A 15,068-nucleotide genomic window follows, 5' to 3' on the forward strand; every position below is an offset into this window, starting at 1 on the left:
GGGCACTACACCAGAGCGCCAGGAGTTTTCAAAGATCCAAAGAAGCTCAGTTCCCTCAGTCTGTCCTCATACGTCATGTCCCTCAGCCTCTTCACAATTTTGTTGCTCTCCACTGGACTCTCTCCAGTTTGTCCACATCCTTTCTGTAGTGGGGGGGCCCAAAACTGAACACAGTACTCCAGATGTGGCCTCACCAGTGCTGAATAAAGGGGAATAATCACTTCCCTGGACCTACTGGCAACACATCTACCAATGCAGCCCAGTCTGCCATTAGCCTTCTTGGCAAGAAGGGCACACTGCTGGCTCCTATTCAGCTTACTGTCCACTGTAACCCCCAGGTCCTTTCTGTAGAGCTGCTGCCCAGCCAGTCAGCCCCCAGCCTGTACTGGTGCATGGGATTGTTCTGTCCTAAGTGTAGGACTTTGCACTTGTCCTTGTTGAACCTCATGACATTTCTTTTGGCCCAGTCCTCCAATTTGTCTAGGTCACTCTGAACCCTAGCTTTGCCCTCTAGCATATCTAGTACTCCTCCACATCTTGGTATCATCTGCAGATTTATTGTGGGTGTACTCTATGCCATCTTCTAGGTCGCTGATGAAGACATTGAACAAAACTGGCCCCAGGACCAACCCCTGGGGCACTCCACTTGATACTGGCTACTGACTAGAAGTTGAGCCATTGATTATTATTACCCTCTGAGATCAATGTTCCAGCCAGTTTTCTATCCACCTTACAGTCCATTCATACAGTCCGTACTTCCTTAGTTTGCCTGCAAGAATGTTGTATAAGACTTTGCTAAATCAAGGTATACCACATCCACTGGTAGTGAGTCATTCCTTACTTTTCAAGTGCTTCCACTGACTTCTCATGAATGGGGCTATATGTTATATCAGTAAGTGAGAATCTGGTTGTAAATTTGTGAAATTCTGTCTCTTTTTAACTTACTGTGAGTTTTATTGGTTGGTAAGACCAAGACCTCACATTCAGAGGCAGTTGTGCTTCATCTTCCCCTTTAATAAGGTTTTCTGGTAAATGTGCTGCTATCTTTATGGAACACAATTCACACAAAAGCACCACAAAAGATACAATACTTGCATGGAAATAACCTGAAAGGTCTAGTTATATAGTAATCAGGAGGAAAAATTTTATCTAGCATCTGTGGGTCTTTGATTCCCAAAAGCTATATCAGAACTTTTTAAGGGATCTCTAATTTAGCCCCTCAATTATTTAATCATTATTTCAAGTTCTTCTGAAATTTAAGCTAGAGCAGGCTAGTGACTGGGATGCCCAGACTGAGGCCATCTTTTACAGGAACTTGGTTTTGTGTGTCAGAGGCATAGCAATGCAGACGGGCACCTGGGGCAGTGCAATCATGAGGCTGCAGTGGCAGTGGGGGTTTTTTCCATGCTCCCTTCCCAAGCAAGCACCTGGAGCAGCTGCCCTGGTCACCATGCTACTAGTGTGTGTTTTGGGGGAGAGAGAGCAGGGATGCTCAGACACCGAGGCAGCCAAAATTCCTAGTCCCATTTGAGCCTTGAGAATCTAGGATTACTGTTCACTTCCTTTTCACCTGATTGAGGAACACGTAGTAATAAAATGAAAGATTATGATTTAAATAATCCAAACAACTCATAGTATTTGGATGCCTTGAAAGATTGTAGCTTCCAAAATCAATTAAGCATGAAGTAAATGAAGATGCTGGGAATTATTCTGTGCATAATGTACGCTTCATTAAACCGAGGTGGAAAATAAAAAGCAGTGATTTTCACTTATTCTGCTGAATTAATGTAAACAGCCAAGAACTCTATCTATTGAACACTGCAAAGTTTTCTTCTCAGAATATGAATGATGTTATTCATATTCCACAGATTTTCCAGCAATAATGTTATTACATGCCACTGTTCTGAAAACACAGCTTCAAGGTCTGCATTGCTTCAGGCCCAATTCATAGTGATTTCAGCACAAGGCCTACCCTATTCCTCCATTGTCTACCATCATGGAGAGAACAGAGGGCATGTGTGTGAGCAATGAAGCTCCTGGAGCTTTGTCCTATCTGTTGACAGAACTCTGGTGCCAGAAGAATGAGTGATAATGTGTGGAGGGCACCACTGGGGCTTGTGTCAAGGAAGGTGTAGTTTCAGAATATGGGTGTTTAGTGGAGGGCTGGGCAACAGCAGGGCATTGAACTTGTTGAAAGGGGGAAGCTCAGTTATTATTTCAGATGGTAATATAAAATAATTGAAGCATAATCACAGCTGACTTGGCAGTTGTATTCCGGACTAATATGGGCCATGTTTTCAGCAGAGACAGCTAGGCTGGCTGTACCTGTCAAACTTTCCCAGCCAGCACTCTCTCATCACAATCTCAACCTGCACATCTGTCTGCGTAGGCAGTGTCTGTCATCACGTCAGCTATCACATTTGCCTATCCAACACACATCTATGTAAGCAATATGCCAAATATAATATTGAAAAAATTCATATGGGTTAATGATATTGCTTTTGTAACTCAAGGTATCAGGGTCATTGATATCTGCACAGCCCTCACTGATGACCTTAAGATCTTGGGGACTATTTTACCAACTAGAAGAATGCTCCAGTCCCTCAAAAGTGACAGTGAGAGCTATGTACTTGAACAACAAAGGTGCCAAGAAACTACTAGATAGTTGTATCTGTGGCCAGCAACTCAGAAATGACACCAATTCAAAATTCCTTTGGGTGCCCTTAGACAGGAGGTTGACCTGCAAAAGCCATTTAGGAAAGACATGCAGAATGATCTAAGCCAGGGCCAGCCACTTGTGAAAAAAAACAGGGACTTTCTGACATGCCAAGACAGGCATTTTTTAAACAACAGTACTAGCCTTGCTATACTTGTTTCAGTGGCATACAAGTGGCATACAAGCTTAATAACACTTATGCCAAGCATTTGGATGTGCTTGTCTATTATGTCCATAGTACTGCCTAAAATTTGAAGAGATATAGAAATGTGCTACATTTGCATCATGGCTAATTCCCAATTATACAAAAACCAGGAAGACATTCTTTCTACCCCTGATTAACTGTCTCCAAAGGAGTGTAATGAGAAACATCCTCATCTGGAATAAGTCAACATAGCTCACTTAATTTAATGACATTATGTCATATTATAACAGCTAAGAATGTGGCCCACTAAATTAATTAATCCAGAATTGACAAGAGAATCAACTAACAGATGTGAATCTTTTTTTCTCCCTAATTTCTGGGCATCAAATCCTGGCTTCTGTTGTATTCATTACAGGTTTTTCATAACCTAAACAGATAATATGCTATGAGATCACTGCATAGCATACAACTGCTTGCCCCAAGGGGGAGGCTGTACAATAAACACCTGAGGATTTAACAGGGGTTGTGTAACCCTCTCTCCCCAGTTACCACTCAGCTGGGGACAAAGGAGATGTCTGGAGATGAAGAACAATGTCCCACTTCAGGATAGGACTGGTTTAGAGCAAGTTACTTCTCAGTAGGCATGGATACACGTGCAATTAATGCACACAAATAAATTCTGGAGTTTACTGCCGTTTGAACATGCTCCTAGGAGCAAAACACTCTGGAACATATTACTCTGGAGTTTATTCATGTGCAGCATGTTGAGCCTGGTCAGAGCAGCCGTGGGCTGGCAGGGTACCTGGGGGTCAACCTGCCAGCCATGGGCTACTCCAACTGGGCTACGTGTGCTGTGGTGGCAGCTGGCCTAGTGCTGTGAGGCACTAGGGTGCTTTAGCATAGAGGCTGCTCATGATTCAGCCAGATGCTGTGCAGCACATGGAGGCCAGTTAGAACAGCCCTAGGCTGACAGGCTGATCCCTAGCTGACAGGTCCCCTGCCAGCTCAGGCTGCTCCAGCGGGGCTCCACATGCTGTGGAGAGGCTCACTGGGGCACAAGGGTGCTTTAGCACAGGGGATAGCCTGCTGGCTAGCCTCTCATTGAAACACCCTGTGACCCAGCCAGCCCCATCACCATCTACATGTGTGCTACAATGCATAGTAGTACTTATGTTTAGCCAGACTACCCTGCAGTGTCATTTATTAGTCTACTGCAACCTGATAGGGTTGCACATATAAACAGTAATGTTTTACTGCTGAGCTAATTAGTCAGCTTTACAGTGAATGTCTTGTGTAGAAAATAAACAGGACCAATACAGATCTGTGGTTGGAAGAGGTGGGAGTACAATGAGAAGAACTGTCAGATATGCCCAGCGGCAAAGAATAGTAGTCCAAATTCAGAGGTGAGACGTGGCTGAAAGCTAGTGAAATTATTCATAGAAAAGCCAGGAGAGGTACACTGAATCTTGGCAGGTGTGATCAGCAATTTATGTGATGATATCAAGGTTGGCAAGCCAATGGACATCTTCTTTTGTTGCCTGATACTTGTTGGAGATATTGTTGGTGAACAAAGTCAGCAGCTGCATGTCATGATCCATAGTCTGTGACTTATCACCCTGAGTTGTTTTTGATGCCCCATAAATGAAGGTGATGGCCTCATCTACCCTCCAGTGTGCTGATGTGGTTCACTGTGAACCACATTTTAGAGCATACAGCAAATCCAGGAGGCTTTTCTAAGATGGTGGTAACAAGATGGCAGTGAAAATATAAGCATTTTCCCAGGTAGCCCTTCAGTGTGTCACTAGTTTCTAAAAGGCTCTTCAAGAACATACTTTTGATCCCCAAATGGATTTTATTACTACAGCCATGAATATGGATAGGCTCTGGAGGTCCTGTTGTCTTCATATTTTCTGTGTAAAGTGCAGAGAAACAGAGCTGGGAACTTGCATGATCAAACATATAAAGGAAATCTCAGTCAGCCTTTATTTAACAAACTTGCCATTCTGTGGTCAATATGTAAGCTCTAGATTTTTTTACAGTAAACACATAAAACCACATCTCATAAACTCATCTTTTCTGTCACTGTATAGTAACTAAAATACACTTGATTGCTTTGGAGATCATCTCACTTGCTTGGCATGGATTAATCCTGTGGATGTCCTCACTGAATGTAGTCATTTTCTTGCTGGGGAGCAAATATGCCTTTTCTTAAAATCTCATCCAAATAGTCTTCTGAGGAGCCAATATATCCAAAGATAATAAAAAAAATTGCATTATACAGTTATAAGGACTCTGACAAGTTAATCGTGTTGTATACACGCAGATCTTTGTAGGCAAGGATCCTTTGTGTTTAGTGTCAGCCACGCAATTTTCCCCATTGGCCTAAGACATAAAGTATGTTTACGCTGAAGTGCTTACTGGCAGAAGAAACTTTTATTGGAGATATGAAACAACTAGTTGGCTAATAGATGATGTCCACTATAACATATAGAGTAATACAGTATTCAAGTGAATGATAGAGTATGTTGAGCTTCTATTGCTGCATGTTTGGAATGACTGTGTTACTCCCAGCTGTCAAAACTGTCTTTCTAACAATATCAAAGGCACTCTGTAGGAAAAGTTTGTAAATGCATATCTGTATACTGTTTGGTTCTGTCTTTTAAAAGGGGATGGGCTATCTCATAGAAATCTGGGAAAGACTATATAAAAAAATGGGGAGGAAAGGAGAAAGTGATTGAAAACAGAATAGCTGCAGCCAGATCAAAGGAGGTATCTGTTTGTGAGGTAACATAATCAAGCATTCTGATGCCTGGGTTAGGTCCCCCAGCTGAAACCAGGCTTCTGCCTATCCTTAAGTCACCTTTAATACTGCTTGCATTCTGCTGCAAGAGTCAGGCCCCAGCTGCTCCAGTCAGTCCTCTCTATACAAGAAGATTCCTTATAGTCTGCACATAGAAGATTTTAACTCTCCTGCTCCATCAAAAAAACAAAATCTAATTGATTTTCAAACAGACCAAGCAGCTGTCCATCGCCAGCCTTCTGGACAAACACCTCCCCCGTAAAACTGTATTTATTCAGCAAACAACAAAATACCCTTCATGTAACAGGCTGCATTTCCCAAAGAGGTCTAGGTCAAGAGCCAAAATCTGTATTTCCTTGGAAGTATAGGGAACCCCAGAATCTGGTTACATCTGAGGTCCAGGATGTAAGAAAGGCACTTGAAGTATGTAGCATTTTCCCAGTCTCATGTCCATGTTATTATAAAGAGAGCAGCCAGTAAGTTATGAAAAGTCAAAATTTTAACCAAAAAATCATATAACTACAAAGATTACATAAAATTCTTCACCCAAACAAACTTCTTTACCTTAGACATAAGCACTCTCTGACTTACATAATACCATATACTGACAATTTTATAACTGGGCTCATTTTTTTTTTAATCTGGAAAGAACAGCCCTATCGTTCTAATTTCCAAACTTTTTAAAATACCCTTGGTGCTCGAGGTGCCCTTAGCTTGTTCTCCACTTGGCTATATTGTACATTAGTTTAGAGGAACCTTTGTTCTAGCAGGGCATCCTGCTATTCATAGGTATAGTCTTATGATTTGTAGGCCTGCGAGCTGCTAAGATAAAAACCAGTGGCTTTCCCCTCTGGCTCTAATGCCAGAGATTAGATAAGTGTAGCCCATGTGTTGCTAATCTTACATAAGAAGCAGTGCCTTGGGCAGACACTGGCTTGTGTTTATAGCTGACCCCAAGTACCCATCTCCCAGACCTCTTCATTTTTCATCCAGCTCAGTGAGCAATCTTCAAATAAACTGCAGCAGAACAGCACAAAGGGTTGCCTTTCACCAGGAAATCAAGGCAGCCTGTTCTTGGAGTGCTAAATTCATCCTTGGTGTAAGCCTAGTGAATTTTAGAATCTCTCATATTCCAGGTGGGCATAGTGATAGTGAGGACACTCCAGAGTAATATCAGGCAAACCTCCTGGATGCTGCTCTTGAGGTCCTGGATAGTGAACAACAGACTACGTAGGCTTGCAGCTGGACAAAAAGCTGCAATGTGGTGAGATGAGTAATTAATTAGGTTCTTGCTGCCACGGGCACTTACAGTCCCAGCTGATGACAGACTAATTAAGAACCTCCCTACTGTGTACATTTTAGATAATCATTTACTTTGGAACAAATTAACAAAGGCTTTTCTAATAGTTTGTTTCACAGGGGACTCATTAGAGTAATTTGTGGAGAAAATTGTGGGAATTTGAATAGACATTTCACATTTTCAGATACCTAATGTACATACGATGTTGCTTTGGGATGCTATAATTTTATCAAGGGAAAACACTTGCTGGTGTCATGTTTCTGGGTCTCAAATCATTGTTTAGCTCAGGTCCAGAGGCTCACAAAATGAAAGGTGACATTGAAAGCTATGATTTTTAGTAATGGGTTAATTGTGGAGGGACAGATTTGGTTACCTTTACTCACTGTGAGTAATACCTTTTCCCTATTTGAATAGACCATTCAAATCAATTGGCCTGCTTGGAAGGCAATGTGATACTCAGTCAGAGTAAGGACAAGACATAGACCCTGTAAATTGTCTTTCTCTTGTTCTGTTCTTGTTTCCCATTCTTGGCTAGGAACATTCAGTCTTATCACAGCAGTAAAATAAAGAAGTGTTATCACTATTCTCTTGCAGAATGGAGAAGTCCAGGGGTCGGGGACTAAAAATAGTCCAGTTGTGGAAGAGTGCAGCCCCAGATCTGGGATGAGTAGGTGGGCTGTCCCAGCCCTGGGGCTGCACTCTGAACATATGCAGATATTTGTTGGACCAGATTAAACAGTTCCTAGATTAACCTGTTTCTGATCTAAATTAGTTCACCTAATTTAGTTAAGTTGATCATGGTTTGGAGTGTTAGCAGAATTTGCAGGTCTTACTTGATAGGTGTTGCAATCTGAATGTTTCTGCTATGTCCTGCATTCTGTGTAACAAAATGATCAAATGTGGTGTAGAAACACGAGAAGAAGATAGGTCAATGTAAACATCTGCAGGTACCCTAAGAGGTAAAATGGGAATGGGAGATGTAGTGGGAGGGCACTGAAGATGTGGGGAATAGTTCAAAATAACAGAACATACCATAAGGCTCGAGGGAAGAGAGAAGAAGCTAGGCATCTGAAGATGTGCGAATGAGACAATGAAGAGTACAGAGGAAGGTCTATTATGGGAATAAATTCACCCTTAGCAGGAAAAAAAAATTGTTTTTTAAACTGAACAGCTCTATAGATCTCAAGTAGGAGTGAGGTGCCATTCAACTGGAAAAATACTAAAAGTTAAGTATATCCCACTGAGAGTCCTCAAAGGGTACTGTCCCAGCAACACTAGCTAGTTTGCATTTCTTCGGAAAGAGGAATAATTTTACATTTTTATCCTCAAAATGCCATCTACAAACTAGGATGCAAAAGATGCCAGTCTAGATTCGCCTTTTAGTGCTGCAAAAGTCAGAGTAGTATCTGTGTCTGCACTTTGCCAGCCCTTGATTTTCCTAGCAACCACGTATTACTAGAAGTTGAAATATATTCGCATTCCATGGTAACAGTGCAGTGCCAGAGAAGCTCTTCAAAGTTGGGTGCATTGTGGTTTTTACCATCTGCAGTATGCTTGGCTATGTTAAATGCCTTTATGTTACAATTTTGCCTGGCCATGTTCGTAAGTCACTAACCTCTGTGGGCATCAAATGCTGTAAACATAGCTGATTTTCCCCCTCTGTTTTATTTCTTAAGTCTACCTATGATTTTCTTTATGGCTGAATTTTGGGATGTTGATGACTCACTTCCTCAATCTAAAGGCATTCTGGAGCCACAGGGTAGCTGCAGAGCCCAACTGCTCATTTAAGTTGAGTGCTAACAGCCAGAAGGCAGGAAGGTTTGAATACAATTGCCTCTGAAATACACTCTGTGCAATTCTTCTTAGCAGATGCTTCAATAATAACTTGTGCATCAAAATGTGCTTTCAGAAAAAGAGGATGGAGTCTTAGCTGGTATATATTGACTCAGCTCCATGGACTTTTATGGAGTAACACTGATTTACACCAAAGAATATCTATCCCTTGTTTTTGTCCTTGTAGTTTCAGAGGCTTCTATTAAATTAAGGGCTTGTGAACCATTTCTACAAAGAATTGCACAGTGTAAATTTCTGAGGCAGTTGTGTTCAGCCCTTCCTGTCTTGTGCCACAACAACATGAATCTCATTGTAATCTTTATCTGGCCAGTTCTTGAAGTATTCTGCTAGGTCCTGTAGAGGATGCCATAACCTGACCAAATACATGCTGGGTTTACATTCATTAGGTGAGCTCAACCTGTATGCATGGTGCATCTCTTAAATTGGGGAACTTATGCAAAAGCTCACATGCAGTCAGTTCCAGCTGCACTGTACTCTGCTGTCAAAAGCATCAGCTGCGTTTGTGCCACATTAAATAGATGCTTTCAGAGTGTTGAATGCCTTCCAATGAGTACTCAAATCTTCCGGAATGTAAATTGACTCATTCTTTGTGCTTAGAGATGTTGATGGATCTGATACCTGAGTCCAAGGTATGCTGGACTCTGAGATATCATAGTGCCTAGCCAAAACACAGTGGGTGCCATGCATCTTTAATCTCCCTAGGTATCTGTTAGGTATAAGTGAATGCTTTCCTAGTTGTAGGCTCCTAGCACACCAGTTTGGTTTGTTATCTACTTTCCACAGTTTCATAGTTGGTAGGGTCAGGAGGGACCTGAGCAGATCATCAAGTCCGACCCCCTGCCATGGCAGGAAAGAGTACTGGGGTCAAACGACCCCAGCAAGATGTCTGTCTAGCCTCCTCTTAAAGACCCCCAGGGTAGGAGCGAGGATCACTTCCCTTGGAAGTTGGTTCCAGATCCTAGCCACCCTGACTGTGAAGTAGCGCCTCCTGATATCCAGCCTGAATTTGCTCTCTGTCAGCTTATGGCCATTGTTCCTTGTTATGTCCATTAGTGCTCAGTGGAACAGGGACTCTCCCATTGCCTGCTGGTCTCCCTTGGGCAGTTTATACATGGCCATCAGATCCCCTCTCAGCTTCCTCTTGTGGAGGCTGAACAGGTTTAGATCCTGTAGTCTATCCTCATAGGACCTGCCCTGCTGCCCCCAATCATGAGTGACCCTCCTCTGGATCCTCTTGTTGTTGTCCACATCCCTCTTGAAGTGCAGCGTGGAAAACTGGATGCAGTACTCCAACTAGGGCCTGATGAAGGTCACATAGAGGGGGAGGATCACTTCCTTGGACTTGCTTGTGATTCGTCACCTGGAAAGTGAGGCTGTAAGCCCAACTCTACTATTTAGGCTTATGCTGAGCCATTTTGAAATATGAACCAGGGCATCCCTCCCCAGGAACCTTCATTATACACAAAGGACATTTATTTCCCCTTCATTCTCTTCTGGATGAAAAACTCTCTGCACGCTGCACTGTCTGTGTGGCACTATGAAGCAGTAACAGGAGTGAGGTGTGGGTCACAGGTCAGTGCCAGGGCTATGTCTCTCATCTCTACAAATAACGCAATATGTCCCTAAGGATAATGATAAACTTGCTTCACTTATTCATTAATCACTTCTTATATTATTTAACCAGTTTTCCTTATGACAATAAACAGAAAGCATTCCCTGACTGGAACAGGAAAAGTTGGTGGTGATAAAGTGAAGTTAGATTCAGTATTGTTGTGCTGAGCTTCACTGTGCATTTCCAGCCCTGGAAAGATTTCCCCCATCCCCCTCTTTCTGTGGAAACCTGAATGTGAATTTTGTTCATGTGCTTTTTTTTCTTCTTCCTCCCTAGGGCTTTCTCTCTCTCTCTTTTTTTCTCAGCTTCAGCATAACAATACTTTCCTTCTCTTCCATCTCCTGTCGAGGAATCTGTCAGTAGGTGGTAGTGTTTTGGAAACGCATGCCTCAAAAGATGAACATGACATTACTAAAAATGGATCAGAGTCAGCTTTAGGGTAGCAAGGTGCAGCTCTTAGTTTGTCCAAGGTAACTAGCTTTTACTTTTTGCCAGAGCTGAATTCAGCTCAATATTACCAACATACCATAAGTAGATCATGTAATTTTCTGGGCAGAATGAATCCAAGGAAATGGACACTACTACCTATCTGATGATTGCTTTGGGGAGAGAATGCCTAGTCATTCATGAAAGCAAGACTTTAGCCTAGAGAAGAGCTATCTCTGTATTCATTCCATCACCCTCTATACAAACTAAAAGGCTCTTTATCTCCACGCCAATCACCTTCTCATTTCCTTTGGCTGGAATCCCTGGTTCTCTGCTGGAATGTTTCTGAGGGCAGACAAGTCCCTGGCTGGCCACAGATGAAACAGGTTCAGCTTTCAGTGCTGAGTTGTATAACAGCTGCCTGCCATCACCACCAAGCCAATTTTGGGACAGCATCATCAGCTTTATTAACACACACATCCCAGAGAGATATTTACTGGATCAAAGCTCTTAAATACACATTCGAGATTTGAAGTAATGAATGGGGCATCTGTTTATGTTGAAAAAAAAATCTGGTATAAGTAATTAATGTAAGTCTACGGAGTTCCTAATCATTGTAAATATTCAATAGACTGCAGGTCCATAATGAGGAACAGTTTCATAATTTAGTTTTACATCATATGAATGGTCAATATTATTTCCCAAGAGGCGTTGATATTTGTGCAGATGCTTTTATAGAACTTCATCATTAGCAGGTTCTGCTCCAGTGCTTTAGCAAATTTTATCTTGGAAGTAGCTGTAGTGAGGAAAAAAAGCCATTACGAGGAATGATAGAAGTTTGTTTAGAGAGATGGAGGAATGACAAAAACAGATGGCCCTGGTGATGCTTAAAAGGTAGATTCTGGTTTTCTAAAGAGGCAAGTATCTGATGTAACTCAACTCAGAAACTCCCTGTGCTAGAAGATAGTGGCTCTGTGGTATTTAACAAGACCCTCACCAAAAAAGGGACATTAAAACAGCCTCCTGCTCCTACTCCCCCATTAATCTGCTGCTTCCAGTCTCTAGAAAAACAAGATGGACTTTAAGTCAGTCAGTTACTTGCCAGTATGGGAATGCAGGTTTAAAACCCTCAAATAAGTATACCTTCTTGAACAGACAGAGAACAATGTAGGTCTTAGAATTAGAACATCATAGGGCTGGAAGGGACTTCAAGGGCTATCTAGTCCAACTCTGTTCTTGAATGCATGATTTATTATTCCTAAACTATCCTTTTCAAATGCTTCTCCAGCCTTTTCTTGAAAACCTCCAGTGAAGGAGATTCTATGACTTCCCTGGGCAGCTTATTTCATTGCCCCCCTGTGCAGTAAGGAAATTTTCTTTTTTCTGAGATTTAATCTAAATCTGCTTTGCTGCAGTTTAAATACATTGTTCTGTGTTTTGCCCTCTGTGGTGAAAGAGAACAGTTGTTCTCCATCTTCTTTATGGGGGCCTCTCAAATATTTGAAAACTACCATCATATCCTCCCTAAATCTCCTTTTCTCCAGAGAAAACATACCTGGTTCTCATAACCTCTCCTCATACAGCTTGCATTCCAACCCATTTATCATCTTTCCCACTCACTTCTGAATCATCTCCAGTTTTTCTACACCCTTCCTGAAGTGCAGAGCCCAGAATGGTATAACATACTTCAGCTGAAGCCAAGCTAGCACCACATAGAGGAGTATTATCATTTCCTGTGTCTTACATGTAATAGTCCTGTTAGCACAGTCCAAAATTGTGTTTGCTTTTTTTGCAACTGTATTAAATTGCTGACTCATCTTGAGTCTGTGATTCCCACAAACTGCAGATCCTTCTCAACCACGCTACTTCCTAGCCAATTATCTCCCATTAATGAAAGCTTCTCATTCAACATGAAATTCGGCAATGAAGAAGAAGCCTCTATTGTTAAAGTGGAATGAGCTGGTAGAACAGTATGGTGTGAAAAGTAAACTGCAGTCAGCCCATAGGAGCTGCAGAGTGCCAAGTCAACATTTTAAGAGCTTTGGCCACAGAGAATAGAATTTTTAATCTATCATTTGTGGTGATGGAAAAATCTCATGGTATTTTTTGCAGGAATAGGGCTATTATTCCAGTATGCTGGACAAATTCCAGCTTGGGTAATTATATTTTGCTTTTCTAAATTCCCCCTGAAGGTTCAATTAATTAAGGTGTTCTCCACTTCATAACCAAAAATTATTATGTAGCCTTACAACGGCACACTGTTAAACAGCTGCTGCATTTCCACAACAGTGAGTACACTTCAGTGGTGCGTGAAGTGATCCCTGTATATCCCTTATCAACGTCATAGAGTTATTGTGCAGATTAATGATTTAAGGCTTGTAATCTCATATGAAAAACACTCTAGAAGGGGAAAGTATTACCATTAACTTACCATCGTTTTCACCAATCAATGAAAATAGAATGGATAACAGACTCTGCTAATGAAATTCATGTCTTAGTCTCAAATCACAATACAGCTAAAATTGGCAAAAAAAGGCAGACAGGCCTGGCATCAGGAAGACAGATGGCCTGTTGCCAAAGCTAGGAACCCTGGGATATGTCGCTCACATGGCACACATTGTTCTGAATACTTTACAAGGCAACAGCCACTGAAATAATTGGTTGTGCCAAATCTGCTTAATAACAGATTGTTTCTCTGCAATGTTGGAGTGTTATCTGCGGGACATTTATGACAAGATTTTCTTCTTCGTTTACCCAAAAAGCATGTAGAGATTGGAAATAAAAGGTATAGTTCTTATGCGGACTCAGGAAGTGCTGAGCATAAAACAGATTTTCTTTTTTGAAAGCTGTTTTAATTTAGTACCGAGATCTTTCGGGAAAAGAGGGCCAGTGTTTGGGCAGGAGCATGGTGCTTGGACTCAAGCCTTTCCAGATTGTAATGGAGCCATACAGTAGATAGATACAAGGCAAGCTATAATGAAGATAATAAGGTCCATTGGATCTTCTTGAGTCCCTTAGCTGGCTTTATTTTTTCTGCAAGCATGGATGTGTGCAGTTGGTCCTCCATAAATTAAAGGTACTGAGTGGGGGTTTATTAAGGCCTTATCTGGAGATTTGTCCTAATTACCTTAATCCTACTCCAACATAGCACCTGTAAAAGATTTCGCCTAATGATTTCTCCATTGAGCCCGATAGTTTTTAGATTAGATGGAGTGTAACTTGAAAACAGACATTTTACTGCCAGCAACTTTACCTGTGGTAACCACTTGAAGGCTTCATCTAATACAAGTTTCACCATGCTTCCCATTTACTTGGGAATTTTATCCATCAAGGATTTGTTAGACACCAATTCTTCTGTGCTTTTGGTTGTATGTGAGAGAACTGGGAATGAACTTCAGTAACATAGCTGGGGTGGTTCATCCTTGGCTATTCAAGGGAATCAAAGAATAATAAAATCATAAACTCATAGAGAAGTAGGGCTGGAAGGGACCTCCAGAGGTCATCTAATCCAGCCCCTTGCTTGAAGCAGGATAATCCCTATCCAAATGATAGTATACAAACCATAATCTAAATTCTTCATCAGACTACCATCAACTCTGGCAAAACATAGACCCAACACCCTAATCTACCACAGATAAAGCAAGGGAACAATGGCAGCCAATGTCCTGCTTCTGTGAAATGTTGTCAGCTGCACACAGTACTCCAGATGAGGCCTAAGCAGTGGTGAATAGAGGCACTGTCCCCTCCTTTGTCTTGCAGCTAATGCTTCTATTGATGCATCCCAAAAATCACATTCACCTTTTGTGCAGCTGTATCATGCTGCAGATTCATTTAGAGTCTCTGATCTTCCAAGGACTCCAAAGTCCTTTTCCATAGTGCTGCCATGCAGCCAGGTGTCACCCATTTTATATTTGTGTTTTTGATTAGTCCTCCAGAGGAGTACCTTTCTTTCCATTTATTCCTGTGATAGACAAGTTCAAATGTTTCATCTGGTTTCATTCTTGAGATGTGAAAGTTCCAGCCCAGGTCCTTCTCAATGGAAAGTCATCAACCCTGAAGATCACTTCCTCCAAGCCTGTTGACTGTGATGGGAAAAAGCTCGCTAAGACTGCTTCAAGACCGGTTTCAGCTCAGTGTTCTAACACAGGCTTCCTTTTTGACTCTGGACAAGTTGTTTAATTTCTCTGTGCCTCAGTTCCTTGTCTAAAATGGGCA

This window comes from Crocodylus porosus, unplaced genomic scaffold (genome assembly GCF_001723895.1).
Source record: "Crocodylus porosus isolate Cpor-Errol unplaced genomic scaffold, CroPor_comp1, whole genome shotgun sequence".
Taxonomy (NCBI): Eukaryota; Metazoa; Chordata; order Crocodylia; family Crocodylidae; genus Crocodylus; species Crocodylus porosus.